At 40.1% G+C, this 22,781-nt stretch overlaps 1 long non-coding RNA gene across 1 annotated transcript; it reads left to right on the top strand.

Annotated features, from left to right (window-relative positions):
- Positions 1-518: 518 nt before the first annotated feature.
- On the top strand, positions 519-6,319 carry LOC118661932. The gene is made up of 3 exons (XR_004969534.1): positions 519-637; positions 6,107-6,186; positions 6,280-6,319. It is a non-coding gene; the product is annotated as an uncharacterized LOC118661932 (long non-coding RNA).
- The last annotated feature ends 16,462 nt before the right edge of the window (positions 6,320-22,781 follow it).

The following is a 22,781-nucleotide window of genomic DNA, read 5'->3' as shown; positions in this document are numbered from 1 at the left end:
ATCCTCTCACAGTCCAGGAGCCCTCAGGGGATGTCCAATTGTCAGCTTAGGCCTGCTCCCTGTGAGCCTAAGCCATCAATTGGACATCCTTAGCGCTGCCGCGGAGGCAGGAGATCTCCCTCCACTACCGCTGCGCTCGCCAGCCATGAGCCCAGCTCAGGGCTTCTGGCTGAGCAGTGCTCCCATGGGGAGTGCACTGATTACCAGGGGGCAGCTCCTGCATTAAGTGTCTGCTAGTAGTCAATGCATGTCATAGCAACCGGTTGTTCCGCCGTTCAGTCAATTTGCATATTAGCCTTTTATTGTATAGGATAGAGTGGTAGGATCACTTTAAAGTATCTATCTTTTTCTTATATGATGCTGAAAGGAATAAATAGGAGATTGCCATGAAAGGATAGAAAATATAAGACTAACTTGAAAGTTATATTACTTTTTAAGTATAAGCTTTTGTTCTGTTCATTGTTTGGATGATTTCTCTTTTTATTTCCCATTATCTTTGCCTTCTTCATTGCAGTTAAATACCCATTGAATATAATGGGAATATCCTACTTATTGAGCTTGAAATCAACAGAAAACTCCAATACATAACGACTTTCCTTTACAATCTGCTCTCCTGAGAAAGACCAATAACAACTAGGTAAGCTAATATCAGCAATTTTAAAGTACAATTTTTAAGCAGATATGGAAATTAACTCAGATAATAAAAGTATATAAAATGGAAAAGATATTGGCAAAAACTAAGAAAATGATTTTTTAGATTCAGCTCTCTACATTTCAACTAATTTGGAATGAATTCCTAGGTACAGATAACACATTGTACTTCTCTAGCATATTTGACCTTGTTATTTTTCCATGTGTGTTGATTTTCTATCTCCTGTGTGACCTAATTATTGGAAAAATCTGTAACTTCCTGTTTTTCAATCTCCAGGGAACTGTTTTAATCTTCTCAACTTATAATTTATGATATGTATGTGCTAGTCCCCTATATTGCCTCAACTTCTATTTATGACCCTGTATTTTATATGCAATATCTATTATACCTCACTGGCCTTGCCTAACCCCTAGTTTGGGTTTCTCTGGCCAGCTTTGACCTTTTACTACCCCAAGTTCAATATAACACATGCTCTAGCCTTAATATATTGGTCATTTGCCTACTTGCTTTCAGATTCATTCATTTCTTGCCCTTCTCTTACTCTGTTTCGAAGGAAACTGATTCCTGCCAATTCCATTTGCTCAACTCACTTGCCTGTTCCCCAAACAAATTAAGACAATGAAAGATAAAGAGATAAAGTAGGAGCATGGGCAGAAGAAGAGGAGAAACCAATGTATTTCACCCCCTCTGTGATTCAGGGAGCTTCTCCCACAGCTTCTCCTCAATGATTCCCATTCTGGGTCCAGCCAGGGACAGTGGCTCCAAGGGTCTGTTACTTCAGCTCCTCTGTTTGTCTCTCCAACCCTAGGGGTGAGAGATAAAGGCTTTTAATACTAGAGTGCTCCTCCTTCCCCACTTTGGCTTTCCTGCCCTTCCTATACCTTTGTAATTAGTTCCTGGTATTTAATTCCCTCAACTGATCTACCTCACTTGGGCTGTCATTTCTGACAAGATGCCATCTCATACACTGAAGTGACAATACCTGGCCAGTTGTTAGGCTGTAAGGCAAAGAAAATTGTCATCATCACAGAAGGATTTGTGTCAGTATTGCAAGGCTCACATCCCAAAATATCCAGCAAAAAGATATAAGGAATAAATATGTTGTTGAACATATATAATACAATGGAAACAGTCATTTACTTTTTAAAAAGCCACTTCCACTTAGTTCTTGTCTTTATTCATTAGTATATTCCCATCAATAGGGAAACCATGGGAAATGGAGCAGAGTGAACAAAGACTCATGCCCACGCTGAGCCCAAAATAGTTCCAAGTAGATTTGCCTGCATAAAGGAGGGAAAGTTGTAATCAGCACCCAGAGTAGGTAACAAAGCACATTTAAGACTGTTAATGTCAAATAAAAATGAAGACCCCTCTGAAGACCCCTGATGCTCTCCCCTAGAAACTCTCTCTGCATTAATTTGACCTTCGAATGACAAGCAGTTAAATGACTCTTGCATGAAAGAGTCCAGGGAAGTTGTCAGTGGCCTAAATGGCCTTGGAGTAACCCATCTCTCTCTTTATTCATATAAAGACAGATATTTTATGTCCATATAAATACAGATAGTTTTAAAGCTATTTTTAGAACTCTAACACATATTTTGGTTTTTGAACCATGAAAACATTAACTATTTTAAAAAGTAAGCTTTCAAAAAAAAAATAGTAAGCTTTCTAAAAAGAAGAAGAAAGGAAAAATATTAAACTTTAAGAAGAAGAAAGAGAAGAAAGGAAGGAGAAGAGAAGGAAGAAGAAAAAGGAAAAGAAGAAAGATCTTAATAGGCATTTTATATTCTTTATGGTAAGGGGCAGGTATTTTGAGCTCAGATTATTCTATGAGCATTAAACCACAGGGTTTAATTTATGTATCTTTTTATAACTCATGTACTTATTTAGCACTTACTGAACATCAGGGACAGTCTAGGATATTATTCTATGTAATATTTTTCTCATGCCTGTGAAGTAGGTATTAGGTTGAATCACATGAAAATGCTGATATTCAATGATTTTTTTACCACAAAAATGTCAGTTTCATATGTTCAATCTAATGTCAACATCCACATTTTAATGATGAGGAACTCAAGGTTGACAAAAGCTGAGAAACTGCCCAATGGCGCACAAAACCTGCAAGAGACTCTTGACCTGACCCCACACCTCCTGCTTCCACTGAGTAGTGGGTATGAATTTCAGGCCAAAAGAGTAAAGATACAAGAAATGTTTAATTCCCCTTTCGTATATGTGCCCTTAAGTGCCACCAAGTGGTAGAGATTTGATATCAATTAAGTCAAGATTTTCTCCTCTCACCATTTCCCTCTCCTTCCCCAGAACTGTGCCTGGAAGTGCCTTAGGCCTAGCTGCCCAGGTTCTCCCTGCCCCTCCCTACTCTGGTATCTTCCTGCCTTACCTCAGACCGAGGGCACCTGTCACCTTTGTTCTCAGACAGAAGGTATATATACTTCACAGACCACTTGCTCTGAAACTGCTAACTCTACCCACCACCAGCTTCCTCACAAGGGATCCTGGATCCAGACCCTTCCTAAGCAAGTCTGGCTCTGACATAGTGCACATGCCCCACCCTTGAAGCTTCAAGCTTAATATCAAAAAGTATCAAAAAGCCTTCAACAGTCTCTTCTTTTAAACTCTCCCCTGCTTATGGTTCAAAGTCTGTTTTGAAATGAAAAAAAATGAAAAAAAAAAAAGTCAACAATCAACTCTGTTTTTGTTTTGTTTTTTCATTTCTTTTTCTTAAGACAATAAAGGCAAAATAATTAGTAGCCTGAAGGTTGAGGGTAAAAAGTAGAGATAACAGGAAAGAATAGATGGCAAAAAAAAAAAAAAAAGGAAAGCATCAATTACTGTTCAAAATACCATCCTGACACATTTGTTGATCTTTTCTCAAGACAGCTGCCCAGAGAATTCTCAAGCTTGGGGATGTTCAAGAATGGCCCAGGGGAGATGCACAGGCCCCACTTTTATTTGAAGAACACTCTGACAGATGGAAAAAGGCTAATCCATAGGATTGCATTACTTTTCACTGTGAACACACCCAGAATGAAATAAGAGGTTGCAGTCTTACAGAATAGGGACAAAATGTTAAGGTGATTAAAACTGAAGTTTATTTTTTAATGAAGAGTTGAATGGCAACCACTGTTTGTAGAGCACCGCCCACTGTGACTGCAGCTCTGTGGCCCTTTCGCTTTGCCTGGGAAGCAGTTCTTGTAGGCACAGTTGGGGTGCTGGGCCATTATCTAGGCAAGACTCATATAAGGTAGAAATCCATCAAAATGACATGATAAACCAAAGAAGAGTCAAGGAAACTGCACTGTTAGGCTGCATCTAAAATTGCAAGGGAGAGGATGGATGGGGAAACTGTAATTAGAGGCATTTTAAGCTCTCTCGTGGGAAGAACAGCAAAAAATTCTATATTTGAAACTGCAGTGTGAATTTGAAGTTCCGAGGTGGTAGGGAGAGGGACAGGGAACAAGGAGAAAGGAAGAAGAAGTCACAATGTGTACTTGGACTCACACCCCAAGAATCAGAAACAGTTCTAGTAGAAAGGAATAACATTTCCCTTAAGTACAATGAGCAGCAATGTAAGGCTGGAGAGAAAATGAATAAGGGATGGTGGGCGAGGGTTTGACAGGGCAGATAGAACTGAAATGGAATCCGATTGAATATTTACAAGGGTTAGAATTTAAAAAATGATTTTTAAGTAAAAATATTTCACTAGTACAAAGTGTCTAGGCGTGCCATTAATGTTTCATTTAGTTTATACAGCTTTATTACACTATTTTTTGTGTGTGTTTTTCTAAAAATACTTTAATAAGTGCTACTCAACCTTCTTGGCCACAGTTCAGAGTCTGATTCTGAGTCTCATATAGACTCAGAGTTTCTTTTCCTGAAGGTTAATTTTGTTCTGTACCTGACCCTGCCAAATTGAGAAAACAAACACACCTTGTTTCTTCGACAAGAAACAGCTCTCAAAACTGCTCTAGTTCTCAAAGAAGAGGCAAAAATACCCCTGTTTCAAGTTTCTCTTGTAAAAAGTATCTCCTTATATAAAGAATCCCTCTCAGTTGTATAGCACTTTAAGCTTTAAAACCCTTTCAGATGCATTTTCTCATTTGAATTTCAGTGGATTCTATCATAAAGGGCATTTCCTATGTCATGTGTTTTGTGTGTGTGTGTGTGTGTGTGTGTGTGTGTGTGTTTTAAATATATTTTATTGATTTTTTACAGAGAGGAAGGGAGAGAGATAGAGAGCTAGAAACATCAATGAGAGAGAAACATCGATCCGCGGCCTCCTGCACATCTCCCACTGAGGATGTGCCCGCAACCCAGGTACATGCCCTTAACCAGAAGCGAACCTGGGACCTTTCAGTCTGTAGGCCGACGCTCTATCCACTGAGCCAAACCAGTTTCGGCATATGTCATGTGTTTTTACGTAGTCTCTTTCTACTCTCAAAACCAATAAAACATTAGTTATGCTAATGAGTTTCTTGCACTCTACTATTCTCAACCTTTCTCTGTTTTCACTTAGTTGTTCCTTTTTCTTTTTTTCTGAGTAGAGAGCATTTTGTGCCACTGGTCAGTCCTCTCAACTTTCCAAATTTCTAGTCTTTCACTTAACAAAGTAACCAAGACCTGTAAGACATAAAACAAATTCTGGGTTGGCATGAATATCTGGGCCTCTATGTCATAGCCAACTGCCAAGTCATTCATTGGTCCTGTGAGAGCCACTGTGGTCTATTGAGGCCGTTTGAGGGCATCAGGGGCTAAAGTTTTAAAGCCAGATTAGACCTGGCTTTGAACCCTAGCTTTACCACTTAATAGCTACATGGCATCCACCATAAAGTGGTGATATCTTGCTTAATAACTTTTGTGAAGTTTCTAAGGGCAGCAAAGCTCCTGCCATACAGTAGGCATTGAATGAATGTTCGTTCCTCTCCCTTACCTCCTCTGACTGCCAAAGTCACCCACAGCTTATATGACAAGGGCTGTGGTTTGATCTTCTTGATAAAACTAGAGATGGGAACTCTACCCTCAAACAATCACCCAGGATCATTGTGGGCATTACTCTGACTGGCCCACCAAGCCTCCTGACACCAGAGCATCTGCTGACACTCGAGTGATGACATAATCCCCATCAGGCAAGGCCAGGAGGCGTCTGCATAGCATAATTCCAGAGAAGACCCTTCTAATTGTCCCTGAATTATGCAACAACAGATGCAGATATTGCCAGCCAAACATCACTCAGGCATTTTACTGTTCTAATATGGGTCGGAAACAGTTTGAGTGTTTTTGCTGTAGAAGCTCTACCCCCTTTCTGCTTTCCCAGATCTCATCCCTGAACGACTCCTAACTCTGTGCCTCTGTCTGGGTCAAGTTCCCTGCTTGTCCATTCAGGCCCATCTTAGGTCTCTGATTGTCTTTTTTTTTTATTTATTTAATGACACATAGGAAGAATTATTGTTTTATCCTCTGTGGAAAAGCCATATAGAAGAAAGGAAGCAAAAGCTCCTGTGAACATAACATAACAGGTGTTGATTCTCTGCCTAAGGAAAAGCTGGGAGGACTGCACTGGAAGGTAGGAATAGGTTACTTCAACAGGACAACTGATTTCTCTGTGACAGGCAGTGGCTCAGCAAGCATGTATAGAGTACATATATGGCCAAATCCTGCAGTGGATGCTGGAGATATGAGGTGAGTAGAACATGGTCCTTATCTAAGGACTTCAAAGCCTAATGGGAAGGACAAATGAAATACAGGGCAACCCATCATGACTGTGACTGATGCTAAAAAGACTCAAAATGAAAAGTACTTTCTGGTCCTAAAGAGGGACTGGTCAGCTTTAATGGAGGAGGGAGTTAAGAGAAGGCATCACACAAGGGGTAATAGTAATGCTAATTAGGATCTTCATATTGGTTCTAGCCAAAGTGAAAATGAAATAAATTATGGAGCTGATTGGTATTTCCTGTCTGTCCTAATTTTCATTTTTAAATGGTCTTTTCAACTTACTCATAAATTTGTCTTTTTCAAATGTGTTTTATATGTGTGTATGTGTGTGTGTGTGTGTGTATACATACATATGTGTATATATTAGCAATATTGTGCTTCCTTTTGTGACTCTATTTCTGCTTCTCTGACATATGTTCAAGTGTTTAAATATGCTTGAAGCTATGCTTCTTCTACATTGTAGATAGAAATGGTGATCTCTTCTAAATAAACTGAAGCTGGTATCAGTATACAATTTACATATCTGTATGCCATTTTTGACATTAATCCACAAGCTCCCTTCCTCCCTCCCTCCCTTTCTCCCTCCCTCCCTCCCTCCCTCCCTCCCTCCCTCCCTCCCTCCCTCCCTCCCTTCCTTCCTTCCTTCCTTCCTTCCTTCCTTCCTGTCTCAGGCTCCCATCTCTGTTTTCTGCTCTGTATTTTCCTCACCATGCTTGCCCGTGGCTCACCAGCATTAAAGCCTGTGACTCAGCAGCATGCCCCAGGACCTCTTAGAAGAAACACCTGGGAAGGCCTTACATTGTGGTCTTCGTATGCAGCCCTGCTCTTACTTTCAAAGCTCCGTGCAATCCTGCACCTTCCAAATGGGCCTGCACTTTGGAAAGTGCTGCTGTCTTTACCGGGAAAGATGCTCTATGCCCTGAATGGCTCTCTTGATCACCCTCAAGGGTATTTTCTGTTAATGGGCTGAAGTTCTCAATTTCAACCTGTCAAAAGCTGTCCCTCCTTGAACTGTCTCTGGGTAGGACTGATGCAAGAAGAAGGGATTTTGCTGCTTATGTTTCAACAGGAGGAAAGTTTGTAGTGTCATTTGGTAAAGATTGTTAAACTAGACCAAAAACCTACCTTTTGTGTCGTTCCGGTAAGCACCCTCCCTAGCTGCTGCGACCTTCAGCATCCCATGCCCACCTCTGGAGTGTGGGCAGTCTTGGTGGAAGCTCACCTCCCATCCCACTACTATTCAGGCCACAAAAGCACTTTGCAAACTAGAATGCATTATACAAGCAGAGTACTATGCAATGATGTTGGAAACAGCAACCCATTAAAGAGTATCGTCTTTCTGCATAGGTCACACCCATTTCTCCTTCCTCTATCATTTACAGGAACTACTTTGGGATGAAGTTGCCTTGGTCCTTGGAGTCAGTAAGAGGTTACCTCTGTGACTACAGAGGGGTCCAAAGGAAACATCAACTTTTCAGGAGTATTCCTTTATTTTACACTAATATTATGAACATTGATTAATTTGGGGCCCCATGTATTTTTAGTAGCTATGTTTATTTCTGCATTTATAAATGTCTTCAAGTTCAAAAATTAGCAGAATAGTATGCCTGCTAAGTCACACCTAATTAACATAAAAGAAACAGGGACACAGTTCTGCTGAATCAACTGGCTCCTAATGATACCTTCTAAATCTTCCACATTCACCTCTTTTCTCTTAAAAAAAATGTTCATTTTCTAATTTTCCTTAGCATCCCCTCCCCTATTTATGTTGTGAATATTCACTGTGCCTATTTATAATATAGTATTCCCCTTTGTCCATGGTGTCACTTTCCATGGTCGTAGTTACCTGCAGTCAAACACAGTCAGAAAATATGAAGTAGAGGATTCCAGAAATAAGCAATTCATAAGTTTCAAATTTCACATCGTTCTGAGTAGCGGAATGAAAGCTCGAGAGTCCCGCTCAGTCTCGCCTGGGCCTGACTCATGCCTTTGTCCAGCGTCTCCACGCTGTGGACATTCCCTGCCTGCTGGCCACGTAGTAGCCATCTTGGTTAGCAGATCGACTGTCGAGGTGTCACAGTGCTTATGTCCAAGCACTCCTCATTTCACCTAATGATGCCACTTTCACGTAACTTTTATTAGAGTATATTGTCATAATTGTTCTGTTTTATTACTGTTGTTATTCTCTTACTGTGCCTAATTTATAAATTAATCACAGGGCCAACGTGTAGGGAAAAACAGTATATATAGGGTTTGATGCAATCTGCGATGTCAGGCATCCACTGGGGATCTTGGGACATATCACCCACAGATAAGGGTACTACTGCAGTAGCCATGGGAACAGTAGGCACCAGGTGCAGCCACCAAGAATGGTAAGTCTAATGGCTGAAACTGTGTCATGAATGCATATCCAATTTTAAAAGGGGCATAATGAACTGTATATTATACAATGGTTAAAAGTAGGTATAATAAAAAAAAAATAAAAATAACAGTAAAAAAAGAAAAGACAAGTAGGTATACATGACAAACACACTCGTGTGTGTGTGTGTGTGTGTGTAGAAGGGGGATACAAATGGGAAAGAATATGAAGAAACAGAAATATTCTGTATGGTAATATAGGAATTATGGGTGGCAAAACATCTCTTGTAAAATTTTAGTTTATTTAGTAATAAAGAAAAATGACTGTCTCTACGTTAATATCTTCATACCATTGAGCTTTTCTTTGCCTCCCATTCTCTTACCTTTGTGCTTTCTTTTGTGCCTCTTGCTTCTGCTTCTCTGGCAGGTGCTCAAGTGTTTAAATGCTGGATGCTATGCTTCTTCTGTTACCCATTCTAGCTGTAAACGGTAATATCTTCTGCATAAGCAGAAAATGGGACAGTGACAGGTCCCGGTCCCTTCTTCCTTAAATCCCATTTCTCTGAAGTGCGATTCATGCTGTTAAGCACCATAAAGTCCAGACTTGTTGCTTGTCCCTGATACTCTTTCTACCCACCCGTGAAGGTAGTGAGGGGACTCTGCTAGGGCATGCCCTCTTCAGTTTCAGCCCTTCATTTGCATGGAGGCTCAATCTTAAATCGGTCTTGATGCAAAATTAAAAATCACCTTCCTGATTCTCTACTTTGGTGTGCCCCATAATTCCTCTTTGGTGTGCCTCATAATTCCTTTTACCCATTAATGGTATATTTTGTGCCTTGTGAGTCATGTTCCTGGAAATCTTTTGCAGTAAGATTTACCTCAAAATCTTAGAATTTAGGAATATTAGTGCTCCTCAATCCCAGTAGCTTTCATTTTACTTTTGAAAGTGTCATTATTAATATATGATATATATGGGTGCCGAAGTATGTGTCAAAAATCCATACTGGGTTAGAATAATAACCACCGAATTAATATGAGGTTTTGATATAATCATCAATGCTAGGGTGGGAGAGAGAATCAGTAATTAGTATAAGAGCCCTCAACGGATTGGCAATGTTTTTTTAAAAGGGGGAGCAAATATGTTATAATGTTAAAATTTGATAAATCTAGGTGGTGAATGCATATGTTCTTTTTAAAAAAATATATTTTATTGATTTTTTACAGAGAAACATGGATCAGCTGCCTCCTGCACACCTCCCACTGGGGATGTGCCCACAACCAAGGTACATGCCCTTGACCGGAATTGAACCTGGGACCTTTCAGCCCGCAGGCCGACGCTCTATCCACTGAGCCAAACCAGTTAGGGCACATATGTTCTTATATTAGTCTCTAGTATTATCTGTGTGTATGAACTAATTCACATTTTTTTAAAAATGTCATTTTTAAAACTTTTTATTCCATTGTGCTGGTTATTTAGACTTTTTCATTGAAATCTTACAGAAAACAGCAGGAAACAAAAGTACAAATATTTTAAAAGTTATGAAAAGGAACTGAAGTTAGTGCATTACCTAAAATTACAATAGAGGAATTAAAAATAGGCATTCATATTGAGAGTGGGGAGGCGTAAGTGAACTAAGCTCTCATCTATCAGAATGGGAAGGAAGTCGGAAGTCCACAGATTGCCCATCTGCTTGATAAATGAAGAAGTGGCAATATGACTGTATTATTGAGAGATAGGGAAGTAACCACCCAGAAAAAAATTTTAGAACTGTAGCTATTAAAAGTTTAAACTTGGTTGCTTTTCTAGTGTGGGTCTAGGGTTTGAGTAGAAGACAAAGGGGTATGGTAGGGCTAGAATGTAGGAGCAAAGCATTCCTGCTCTCCAAAGTGTATAATTACATATTCACTTTTTTATCTGTTTTCTTTATAGTTTTGGGTTTGATGTTACTCTCATTCTTGTTTGATTATTCCTGTTCATCTTCTTGTTGCTGCCGAATTTTTACTTGCAGTTTGCTCTTTCTGCTCTGTTTTCTTCACTCACTGTAACACTTTGCTTTGCTGCTTTCCATGAAAGTTCTCCCTGAATTACATACAAATGCCTTAACCAAATTGTGACTTTGTTTTCCTGCCTTGAATCATTCCTCAGTCTAATCAAAGCTGGCAGAGAATCTGGAGTAGGGGGGAAGGAGGGCAGGAGAATTAGAGGAGGAGAAACTTTAAAAATCTATAATAATAAAAGCATAATATGCTAATTAGGCTGGACGTCCTTCTGGACCACCTTCCAGACGAAGCCAGGGCTGCGAGGAAAGCAGGGATCCCGGATGCTTGACAACAGCCGGAGGGAAGCCCGGGTCCCAGGTGCCAGAGGGAAGCCAGTGCCGGCAGCCATGGGAAGGAAGGCCTACTCTTGCACGAATTTCGTGCATCGGGCCTCTAGTGAATAAATAAAGGAGAAACTGATATTTATTGAGTCTCTGCTAAGTGCCTTGCTCTATACATGCATTTTCTCAGTTCTCCCTTAAGCCTCAGAGGCACTTTTATTACCCTCTTCTTTTCAGTGCACACTCTGTGGCTCAGATAGGCTAAGCAATGTGCTCAAGGTCACACAGCCGGTAAATAGCAGAGGGAAGTATCAGACTCAGTTGTGTTTAACTTCAAAACCAGTACTCTCTCCTCTACTTTTTATTTTTAATTATGTCCATTCTATTGAGACATGTTGCCAAGATGGCTTCCAAAAGGTTATATTAATTTATACTAATGATCAATGAATGTTCATGTTTATTGGCCATTAATGTATTTACCATACACATATATTAATATGCATATTAGCCAGTTGTATAATTCTTTCTCTAAATTTCCTGCTTATTCCATTTTTCTGTTCTCCTGCTGTGTTATATGTTATTTGTAATGCTTATTGATTTATAGCACTCTATATTATGCATAATGACTCTTTATTTTCTGTTATAATTATTATTTCCTTTATTGCCATTTACCTCCCAACTTTGTGTATAGTACTTTTAAATGTAAAGCAATTATAATTGTTTACATTTTAATATTTTTTTATAGTTATAAATTTAATGTTACTTTTGAAAGAATTTTATCACCCTAAGGTAATTCACATTTCTGTAAATTTTATTCCTGGTAGTTTTATAATTTTCTTTTTTATTAAAAAACTACAGGCCTGATGCACGAAATTCGTGCAAGAGTAGGCCTTCCTGCCCCCGGCTGCTGGCACTGGCTTCCTTCTGGCACCCAGGACCTGGTCTTCCCTCTGGCCACCGACAGGCACCAGGAAACTGGGTTTCCCTCACAGCCCCAGCTTCATCTGGAAGGTCATCTGGAAGGACATCAGGTCTAATTAGCATATTATGCTTTTATTATTATAGATGTTTGGGTCCTTGAGCTATCAGGATTTAGCTTAGTATATGGTGTGAGAGGAAATTAACATTTTTTTTTCTCCTAAACAATAGCCAGTTGTCCCAAACCAATTCATTTTATTTTATATATTGATCTTGTGTGTTACCTTTGTGGACTAACACACACACACACACACACACACACACACACAAAGAATCTGTCTCTAAATTTTCTAGTCTGTTCTACTGATTTATTTTCTAGTCCTAAAATTGCCCTGTTGTTAAATTTGATATTTGGTAGGACAAACCCCATCTTCTTATAATATCTTTTAAATAAATAAACAAAAATCTCACAAACCAAGAATTAAATAGAACTTACACCTTTTTAAATGACTTGCTAAAATTCATGTATCATTTAGAGATTGAATTCAGAGAAAATTTTCAGTCTTTTGAGTTTGGGTCACCTATTCATTTTAGTTTCCAGATTTTATTGCACACCTACTATAAAGTAGAAGCTATTCTAGCTTCTAAGAATCCAGCAGTGAAGAAAACTACAACATCTATGCCCTCCTGGAGCTAACACATGTTCAACATTATTGTTCATTTCAAATAGATATATTCTCCACATACCTCTGCTAAATTTTCCCATTTTGAGAAATAAATCTTAGTTATTAGTTAAGCTTAATTAAAAGAGTTGGAATCTTGCACTTTGTATTTCACAGCTTTTTTTTCTTGCGTATAAATTTTGTAAGCTCTACAGTTTCACTTCTCTTTCTTTAATGCAAAGTGATCTCTCATACATCCATGTTTGGTTTCTGAAAACCTCTTTGTACAGAATTAATTGTTAAGCTTAAGACTTTGTGAGAAAAATTAGGGAAATCAAGGTTATACTTAAACTAGAAAAAATACTTATTTTCCTTAAACAGTTATTAAAATAAAGTAATACATTTGGCATATTATGCATCTGAAATTACTAATTAATTTCCATTCAGCATTTCTTCCTTTGGGGAAACTTTTTAGAACTTACGTTATTAAATTTCATCAAGATTGTTTTATTTTGTAGCACATGATATTCATGATAAGAATCTTTTTTCCCCTATTCTATTAGTTCTTTCTGATCATCACATTTCAAATTTTATGAGTTGGAGTAGTTGACTCCCACTATCTAGTCCAAAATGATCCCAAAGAAAGAGAGTAACTTAACAGGAGTTAAATATAATTACGTGTTTGGGCTCTAAAGATGTGGATTCAGAACCAGCTCTGCTGCAGAATAGCTGTGTGACCTTGAATAAGTGAGGTAACCTCTCTGCTAGTAAGTGAGATTTCTCTGCATATAAATTGGTGACAATATGAATAGAGCCTCAAAGATTGTTGAGAAAATTAAATAAGCTTGAGCATGTAAAATTAACAGCCCAGTGCTTGTCACATAATACGTGTTAAATGATTGTTAGCCAATATTATTATTGAGATGTTTGTCAGTATCCTTTCACTACAAAGAGCAATGGTTCATTTGGGTGATGGAAGTAGGGGTATTGTGAGGGTACGTGTGGAAATGAGGGCTGTAGGAACCTCCTGGGGATGCAGGGAAAGCTATGGAGCTGGGCCGCAGGGACACTGGCAGTCACTCAGGAACTAGAGGCATGCAGTGAAGAGTCACTGATCTGAGTCACCTCTGTGCCTTGGCAAGGTCAGGGATCCCATAACTGCAATGACTCAGCATCCTTTCATCGGCGCAGCTACCATTCCTATTTCTAGTCACCAACTTCCCAACTCTCCTATGAATACCTTTTGATTTCAGCTTACCTCGACTTCTGCTTGTTCATATCTGCTTCCTCAACCTTTCTAATAACTCAAAGTTTTCAACTTATTCACAATTTGTCAGTTCTATGTCAGATTTCTAGGAGTTGGTCTCTGCTAACCCAACAATATCCCTATTTAAATAGAGGCTCTATGCCAACCTCCTCATAAGCCATAAACCCATCTAAAAACTGATTGCCTTGGGGTTGCATGCTCATTCCTAGTTTTGGTCAGCTGAGGTGGGAGAACTGGGGATTGAGGGTTTAGGGAAGGTTAGCAGAGGCCATGTAACGACGACCCTCTTAGTAGGAGCCACAGGCTGTGTGGTTTCCCCAAAAGGGGCTGTGTGATGACTGGCCTGTCCATAAGCTCCACCTTGGGTACATTACATCTAACCTACTCAACATAGACAAAGAGAAATGTATTACTATTTTTCCTCCATTCATAGTTATTTTATTATTTTGGTTGGTATATATATATATATATATATTTTATTGATTTTTTACAGAGAGGAAGAGAGAGAGATAGAGAGTTAGAAACATCAATGAGAGAGAAACATCGATCAGCTGCCTCCTGCACATCTCCCACTGGGGATGTGCCCGCAACCCAGGTACATGCCCTTGACCGGAATCGAACCCGGGACCCTTGAGTCCGCAGGCCGACGCTCTATCCACTGAGCCAAACCGGTTTCGGCTTGGTTGGTTTTGAATGGTGCAAAATTGGGCAATTATTTGCTCAGAGGATTCAGAAAAGGTTTAAAAAGTACATGCCCAAACCCAGTCTTGGTTTCCATCTTACTTTGTTTCTTGTTTTAAAATTACACCCTGTTTCTTTCTTTTCTGATCCCTGTAAATTGCGATTCTAGCCTTTAATGATCTAATGCTATCTCAATGGCCTGTTTCAAAACATTTGACCCTTATGTTTAATGGTTTATTTTTAGCTCCTCTCGGCTTCATTCAAACTCCTTTTACTTCCTTTGATTCTTAATTTTTTTTACTTTCTTTAATCCCAGGACTCGTTACTTCCCTTTCTATATTTCAATAATTTAGGCTCTTATGGTGCTTCTCATTTCCTTTGGACTTTACCTTCATGGATTTCCCTGGAAGTTCTTTCCTTTCACTTCTTCCTTGCCCCTTGTCATTGAGCTCATGGAATTTTCTCCCCCATTAACTCAAAACAAGGGTATCTCTGCTGGAGTAAGTAAGCTTGGTACTCTTTTCTCAACAAAAGTTTATTGTGGCAATCACTTTTTATTATTCATTTATTTTTATGTACATCATTTCATGAAATTTATCTTCTTGTTTTTATCAATCTCTTCTATTGCCCCTTTATTTCCTTCTTGTCTTATAGAATCAATTAATTCCCGTGCATCCAAAGGACAATGATACCAGGTATTGCTTGTCTTAATGTGGTAGGGCTGCTATAACAAAGCACCATAGACAGGGGACTTGAACAACAGAAATTTATTTTCTCAAAACTCGGAAGGTTGGAAGTCCAAGATCAAGGTGTCAGCAGGACTGGTTTCCTCTGAGGCCTCTGGCATGTAGACAGTCATATTCTCTCTGTGTCCTCATATGGTCTTTCTCTGTCTGTGCCCTAATGACCTCTTCTTATGGGGACACCAGTTGTATCAGATTAGACCCTACTCTAATGACCTCACTTGAACTTAATTACCTCTTTAAAGACCCATCCTATATCAAAATATAATCACATTCCAAGGTACTGGGGGTTAGGACTTCAACATTTGGGGGGGGGGGGGGGGGAGGGCAGGGCACAATTCAGCCCATAATATTACCTATACTTTAACATACAGATCAAACATTTCCTTTTTATCCATGACATTTCCTTTTTCAAAAGCCCACCGCAATTTGGTCCTTTTTGAATTTGTGTGGAAGTTACTGTCCTGACCATCTACCTGGTAATCAGCCATGTGTTCTCTTGTAAACATCTCTTGTTTTGCCATATTAAGTTATCATGTGTGATTTGTGTTGTTAATTTTGTGTGCTCTATTTTATTTCCCAAATAAGGTAGATGAAGATGAATTATACCTCCGACTCTCTGAATCTCCATAATATCTGATCTAGTACTTTGCATGTCGGTTGCTCTCAGTAAGTTTGACATTTTAGTCTTTAGATTCTTCTAAGTTCAAGTCATCTTAAAGCTTGCCACCAATTAATTGTGTTCAATTAATTCCTAAAATGTGTTCTCTTTTGGAAAGGGCCCTGTTGAGTCAGATTAATAAGAACCCAATCAGGGAGGGCTAGGGAAGTGTTGGAATATGCTTGGAGTTGTTCAGATAGAGGTCAAAATCAACTGGGGTTACTGGTAAGGTTTGGATGGGGTGAGTTCAGGACCAGGTCCTTAAAAAGATGGTGGTCAGAGAGCAGATGTTGGGGTTCATTTGATTGGTAAGGTGAGTTTGGGGCACAGACACACCCAGGTGTCAAGTTAGTGGAGCAGGGAGAAGGCATCAGTCAGTGGATAGTGCCTTGGGTGAGTCTGAGAGAGAGACTCTGCCTCAGTGCTCAGCTGATCAAGAAGCACTTTCTACTGAGTGCTTCACGGCCAAGGCTCACAGTTGGTACAATGACCCATGTACAAGATTTCATCTTCCCAACAGGAAAAATCTGCCCCTGGCCCAGTGAGTGTGGCCTTGCAGAGATCCTTAGTTTCTGCCTCACCAGAGACTTCTTCCACTGGTGCCTCAGTTCCACTGCCACCGGGCATTGATATATCTCTCCAGTGTTCCCAAAAGGCCTCCAAAGCGCACAAGGCTAGAGACCTTCTCCCTCCGGCCATACCTGCATCACTAACCATACTCCCTCACAAAGCAACACCTAACTTCCGCTTTCTTGACAGGGCCCTCACCTCTCATTGACTTATTTTCTCAAATCTGGTCATCCAAAACCATATCTCATGTTTTTAAGTTAGGGTTTATTAAGCATTTACTATCTATTAAGCACTATGATAAATACTTTACAAACATCTTTTTGTTACAACCCATTGAGACAATACATTGGTTTTCTATTGCCAGTAATTCTATAGAAAGTGTCATAAACTTAGTGGATTAGAACAACACAACTTTATTCTCTTATACTTTCTGTGGTCAGAGGTCTAGGTCCAGGTTACCTGGGTCCTCTGCTCTGGATCTCACAAATTGAAACCAAGGTGCAATACATCAGAGTTCCTCTTCCAAGTTCATTGCTTGTCGGTGGCGTTCAATTCCTTTCAGCAAGATGCCCAAGGCCCTGCTTTCTTGCTAGCTCTCAGCTGGGGACTACTTTCAGCGCCAAGAGGTCACTCTCAGGTTCTTGTCCTGTGGCTCTGTCTCATGGTCTGTTTTATTTCTTCCAAGGCTGTGGTAGAGGAGGGTCTCTCTGAGCCTTCCCCTTCTTCCTACGAGGCTTACCTGATTATGTCAGGCTCACACAGGATTATTTCTCTTTGATGGACTCCAAGGCAACTGGTTCATAACCCAATTGCAGGAGTGGTAGCCCATTATGTTCACTGGTGCCATCCAACATTCAAGGGGAGAGGCATGCACAGCATCGGGCAGAAATCTTGAGGCTGCCTTGGAATTCTGCTCACCACCTGGAGGTACCCCTGTGACCCCCATCTTACAGATGTGAAGCCCAGTCACACAGCTTGCAAGTGGCAGGGCATTTTTATTTCAAAATCAGTGCTCTGATTCAATATACTAATCCGCCTTTATTATCTCAACATCTGCCTTCAGCGTTACCTTCAACATTGCCCTTATCCCTATTTCTTCATGAAAAATTGTATTTCTACCATCTGTCAGAGTTCAACATAATTTTCATGTCCCCCATGAAGTCCTGATTAACCAAGCTTGATGTTGACCACAACTAACCATTATATCTCTCATGTTTTCCAAACCATTTATCAGTTAAATATTTACAGGACACACTAAGTATCAAGTTCTAATATTTTGTGTTTATGCTAGAAATATATTGGCTGCTTTCCATAACTGGCCAGTGGTTGTCAAGCTTTGCCTAAAAATATTTTTATCCCTGGGAAAACCTTAGTTATAATTTCTATAGTCAGAAATTTAAAAACTGAAAGCTACACTTGCTTCTACCCCTCAAAAGGGGTATATCCAATGATATGCCCTTTGACCAAGAGATAAACTATGCTGGAAAGAGTCAAGTTTCTTTTGAGAATCAGACCAGCAGATTGTAGCATCAGTGTGACTAAAAACTCCAGATCAAGCTAAGTGTGTCCAAGAAAGCTGGTCCAGGACGGGTCTTGCTTTCTGATGCAGGAGTCCTCAAACTTGAGTATATCAGAATCATCCGAGGGTTTGTAAAAATACAGAGTGCTGAGCCCTGACCCCAGTGTTTCTATTCAGTAAATCTGTAGGGGAAGTGGGGGTGAGAATTTGCATTTCTAATGAGTTCCCCAGTAATGCTGATACTGCTGGTCTGAGGACCACATTGAAAACACTATTCTGGTCCTAGTGAGTTTGGCTTAGTGGATAGAGTGATGGCCTGTGAACTGAAGGGTCCCAGGTTCAATTTAGGTCAAGGTCACGTACCTCGGTTGCAGTCTCCTCTCCGGTTGGGGCCCTGGTTGAGGTTCGTGCAGGAGGTAACCAATCCATGTGTTTCTCTCACATAGATATTTCTCTTTGTCTTTCCCTCTCTCTTCTACTCCCTCTAAAAATCAATGTAAAAATATCCTCGGGTGAGGATTAAGAAAAGAAAAAGACTATTCTGGAGGGAAGAACCAATGGGCAGAAAGTATAAGATAGCTAGTTTTAGTTAAAAATCTGGAGAAATATTTTTTTAAAAAATCATTATTACTCTTTCACAATGGCCAGGCTCTTTCCATGACTAGAAATAAGCAGACATTGGTTGATGGCTCATGGGGGAATTGTAAAAATGATTGCTGCATAAGCAATCACGGGGCTAGGATTGATCTGAGGAGATTGAATGGTAGGGCACACGGAGGGGCACATAGAGTTTTGCCAGGACATAGCCAGCAGAAAGAGACAAATAGGCGTGGTATTACCTGGAAGAAAGTATTCAATTTCACAAGAATGAGAAATTAAAGCAGTTACTAAGGGGCGAATTTTAGACTGGAGCTGGGAATAACAGACCTGCATCATTCTAGAAAGGAATATGTGGCTTGTAACTGCAGGGTAGGTAGAAATGAAGTCCAATATAAGGAAGAAAGCAAGGCATTTCAGGATGATAATTCACAACTGCTGGGCTGCCATAAAGTGGCCCTATTGGTCACCGGTCAAACATTGCCATATTGGGAGGAAGGCTAGAAGATAGAATGGTGAAGAAAAATCACTAAACAGATCAGCGTTGTGCTGGAATTGCTTCTCAAATCTAGCAGATCATCGATCACCAGCGGAGATTTTAACGACTGACTCCAGATTTCAGAGCACCAGTGAGTTTAGAGTTTGTGGGAGGGAAACAGGAGTCTGATTCCATGGCACTTTTAGGATGGGAATACACTCATCTTGATTATCTCTATCAATATTAATGTTTGGCCACTGTCCCTAAAGTTGTTTAACAACAGGTGACTTGGGCCTTTGAGATATTAATCCTTAAGCAATTCCATCCAGTCCTCTTGATAGAAACAAATTTATTTTATAGAAAGGCCACTGAATGAACCGAAATGCTTCCACTTTTATCTTTCTTCTGCACTGAGCTATTATGCGATAATTTTCTTTCATTTTTATTAAAAATATTTTAAAAGACTTCTGCTTTTAAAATAAATGATTTGAAAGCAATTGGGTAGCAGTGAAAGGAGGGTCAGCCTTGGAAGACAAACAGACTGAGATTTGAATTCCAGTGCCACCACTTACCTCACAGCAACCTTGGGTGCGTTGCTTTGTCTTGCTGACTCTGGCTTTCCTTATCAGTTTATGATGGAAATGATGCAAGCCTTGGACGGAGGTAATTATGAGTTCTTTGAGGTCATTGTCGTCTTTCTAGTCCTTGGCTCTTAATAGTTGCTCACAAAACATTTGCTGAATGAATTAATAATGTCTATTATAGCGACTGCTTAGTAAAAGGGAGTTCATATTATAATTGCTGCCACGCTTATTATTATTATTACTAGAGGTCTGGTGCATGAATTCCTGCATGGGTGGGGTCCCTCGGGGTGGCCTGCGGGGATTGGGGCCCCAGCTCAGGCCCCCAGCCTCACAGCCTCGCAGCCCTGCCTGGCACCCCACCGTGGCCTGGCACCACCCCCTCATCTGCTCCACCATGCCGCCTGCAGGGTGAATGATCAGGCCGGTCCCCCACCCAGCTCCCTCAGTGCCTGGGAGCCGGGCAGCAGCCCCGCCCCTCACTGCAGCCACCACTGGTCATCATCTGCGGGGCGATAGGCAGGGCAATCGGGCTCCTGCTCGCACCGGCCTTGGCCATGCACCACCTGCTCACCTGCTTCACCATCCTGCTGTGGTCCTGCTCTCATCAGGGCCCATCGGGGCTGGCAGCGTCTCCACTGCTGCCCGCTGCCAGTGCCACATTGAAGACGTCCACCATGTTCCATGCTGCCCCCTGGTGATCAGCACACATCATAGCGAGTGGTCAAACTCCCAGGGGACAATTTGCATATTAGGCTTTTATTATACAGGATTATTTGTATTATGATCAAATTTTGACAGGAGGTGGCCAGAGGGAACTTTATTTTGACTTGCAACTTTTATAAATTTTGCAAGGAAAATATATTTCTCCAGTTAGGAAAAAATGGGGAAATTTAAAGTAAACTTAAAACCTCCATCACAACACCTCATTTATCCTCTGCCAGGCAGCTTAGGGTTTTTTTTTGCTTTTACACACACACACACACACACACACACACACACACACAACACACTCAACTTTTGATCTAATTAGCATATTTCCCTTTCCATTAAACCAGCTGCCTACTGAAGAAATATGTTCATCTCTTCTTATTCAGCAGCTGCCTCACTCGCTGTCATCTAAACCCCTTATCTTATCATATTCAAAACAATTGTGATTAATTTATTTAAGCTTTTTATCTTATCTCAGGAAGGACTCTGGTTACCACATCTCTTTTTCTCTGTGGTGAGCATGCGGAGTGTGGTGGCCTATGAAGCCTGGGCGTAGAGCAACCTCTTAACCCTTTGCTGTTCCAAAGCTCCCATTTGACAGCCATCGGTCCACAGTTCCTAGCTGGCTGGCAGGACCCACCCGGCTTGGCCTCACTTGACCTGCATTCTCTTCCAGCCCTGCGTACACGCCTCAGTTCTTCGGTGGATGATGAAATCCTTGTGAGGGGCGCTTAAGCCTGCAAACTCTTTACTTCCTTTTCACCCAACAGTGCCTTGGTCGCATAGGAAAGGTTCTGTTGGATGAATGAACCTGGAGTTTTGAGCTTGTATATAATAAAAAGTGTTCAGTTATTACTTTTTATCTACAATAAATAGAAGTTGTGGCCAAGAAGCAACTTCCCATTTTTGTAACAATTTCCAATTGTCTACTCTTTTCAAGGTTATCTCTAACTTCTGATTACATTTTTTAAATGTGAGTGTTTTAACTTCTCTAGGGCATGTGCTTAAACCTGCCCTGAGTTCTACTCTGAACGCCCTTCATGCCCCCATTAATTTTGATAATGACATCTTTAACTTCTGCCCCTGCATAATGTGCTGACTTTATAGTTTATTTTCAGTGACAATCAAGTCATTGGATGGGAATATTTTATTGGAGAAATTTCAACATCTTTTCATCCAGAGGGTGTTTTGTTTGTTTTATTTTTTGGTATTGCTTAGTAAAGACTGATGGCTTTGGGATTAGATTTGGGTTTGAATCCTGAATCTGCTATTTAGCAATTAAATAACAGGGGACTGCTTATTTCACTTTTCTAAACCCTATTTTTTAATTTGTAATATTTTAAAAACCTGCTTATATATAATCATTGTAAGGATTAAATGAAGAAATGATGATAAGGATTTAGCTCAATGGCCAGCCCACAATTAGTGCTTAATGAATAGTATCTATGACTATTAGCAAGGTAGATATTGTATACTTTATTCATTCACTTATTCATCCATTTATCCAGTTATTATAATGTACAGATCATAGAAAAACTATTTCCCTAGGCACTAGGGGAAAACCAAAATGATTGAGACATCCTTCCTGCTTTTACTAAATGAACATAGGTGTGTATGTGTGTGTTTCACTATCTCTGTATACTTAACTATGCAAACCATGGTGATATAATTTAAGTTAATGGCAGTATCCATGCTTTTTAATGTTAATCACTCAACCAACCAGTCTTTATTAAATATTCTCAATACCTGGTATTCTGAGGAGCTCAGATGTACTGTACACAAAGGAGTGCTTACAAGAGGTCGGCTATGGGCCTGTACTAGTAAATACATATGTACCAAAGGACTGTATATAATTATAGTATCAAAGTTCAAAACTGTGGGCTACAGTTTAGCCTATTCTCAGCCAGGACACACCCAAGGGGCTATAATTTACAGGGACACCCTCTCCGGGTAAGCATGGCTGTGCCAACATCTACTCCATTTCTATTAACCTCAATCAACAGGATTGAATGAGTAAGTGTATGTTAAGATAGTGTGTGCTAAGTATACGAACTCAATCTTTTTGTTTTTAAGTCAACACTTAACAAACTTCAGCACTTTCACTGCCATCAGGTACAAATGATTTGGCTGAAATGGAGAAACAGAGTCAGAAAAGGGTCATAATTAAAATGCCTGCAGGGAGTGAGATGAGTGGACTCTGAGAACCCACAGGTAGCCAGGGAGGAAACCCTTGGTGCGCTGGATCGCAAACACCTCCTAAACCGACTATAATATAATTTACAAATTATATTCATGCACTCGAAATCTATGAGTTTAATGTTAATAATGCCTT

Source organism: Myotis myotis, unplaced genomic scaffold (assembly GCF_014108235.1).
Source record: "Myotis myotis isolate mMyoMyo1 unplaced genomic scaffold, mMyoMyo1.p scaffold_m19_p_8, whole genome shotgun sequence".
NCBI classification, from domain to species: Eukaryota; Metazoa; Chordata; class Mammalia; order Chiroptera; family Vespertilionidae; genus Myotis; species Myotis myotis.
The sequence above is the reverse complement of the archived record's forward strand: the minus strand, read 5'-3'. Positions and strand labels throughout refer to the sequence as shown.